Genomic DNA, 1,223 nt, shown 5'->3' with positions numbered 1-1,223 from the left:
GAAAGAGAGAGAGTGAAATGGAGACTCAGTGCTGAAGACACTGGCTCAGGGACGATGCTCAGCTAAGCAGGGACACAGTTGGGATCCTGTGAACTCTGAAGCTAGTGCTCAGGTCCATCAAGCAGCCTACCTTCCCAGCCTCGTTGCCATGTGGTCAATGAAACTTGGGGCTGTGTCACACCAAAGAGGCACAGAGGGACCTGCCCTTGGACCTGGGACTGAGGTCTTTCTGGTGCTAGAGAACCGATGATGTCACGTGCGGCCTCGGGCTGGAGCTGAGCATGGGTGCAGGGATGTTAGAATCGATCCCCAGGTCAGGAAGGAAGTGAGAGGGGACGTGGGAGCAGTGACGGGGACGGTGGAGCAGGTGAGGCTGCGGTGGCCTTTGGGGCTTCCCAAGCAGGCACTGGCTATGTCCCCTCTGTCACTTGACAGGTCTGTCACTGACTGAGAGGCCCTCAGCTGGGAGGCTTCCAGAGAAGAGCTCTATATACCCTCCGGGGCCTGCGTCCTGATTGGCCTCCTGTTTACCTTCCCAGGAGCCTGACCAAGGGTCCCAGGTGGCCTGTCACAGCACCCACCTTCAGATCTCATTTGCATTTCCTCCCAGGAGGCACATGGCTCCTGACATGATGGTGTGTTTTCTATTACAGACGGAGGTGGATGTTCCAGAGCAGGAGGACCACTTTTTTCTTTATCTCTAATTTTCTCTTTTTTGTTTCTTCTTCTTTTTGGAAGGGCTACTTCTGTGTAGCCTGGGCTGGCCTGGATCATCCTTCTACCTTAGTGCTCGCATGACTGCAGGGTAGGCCTGATGTGCCCTGCCTTCCCTCCCTGCCCAGGAGGCTCGGGGGTAAAGGGCATGTCCTCCTATGCTCCTGCCCTTGACCCAGAGAGGGCAGAATGTTGCCCAAGGGCACAATGAGGGAAGGTCTAACGTTGGATCAGCCTCCAGGCTTCTGAGCCCTGCCCACTCACCCTGATGAGTATCCTGACCCATCACAGACAGCTTCCCTCACAGCCTGCTATATCTGCCTTATCCTCTGAAAGTGTCCTCTGGGGGACAGAGATTCATTCAGACGGAGAGGGAAGAAGTCAAGCTTTCCTTCCATCTGTCCACTTGTTGGGAGATTCTCCAACAATGTCTGATCAGCAACAATAAACCACAGCAGATGCCATGAGGGTGTGTGTGAACTCTGAGGGACGGGGCCTTAGAAGTACAG

General features: G+C 54.9%; 1 protein-coding gene across 1 annotated transcript in view; it reads right to left on the bottom strand.

Annotated features, from left to right (window-relative positions):
- LOC129675862 (2'-5'-oligoadenylate synthase 1A-like) overlaps positions 1-1,223 on the bottom strand; it is a 17,867-nt gene that overhangs the window by 8,003 nt on the left and 8,641 nt on the right. The gene's annotated exons all lie outside the window — the stretch shown is intronic.

Source organism: Psammomys obesus, unplaced genomic scaffold, assembly GCF_907164565.1.
Source record: "Psammomys obesus unplaced genomic scaffold, mPsaObe1.curated_primary_1811, whole genome shotgun sequence".
Lineage (NCBI taxonomy): Eukaryota > Metazoa > Chordata > Mammalia > Rodentia > Muridae > Psammomys > Psammomys obesus.
The sequence above is the reverse complement of the archived record's forward strand: the minus strand, read 5'-3'. Positions and strand labels throughout refer to the sequence as shown.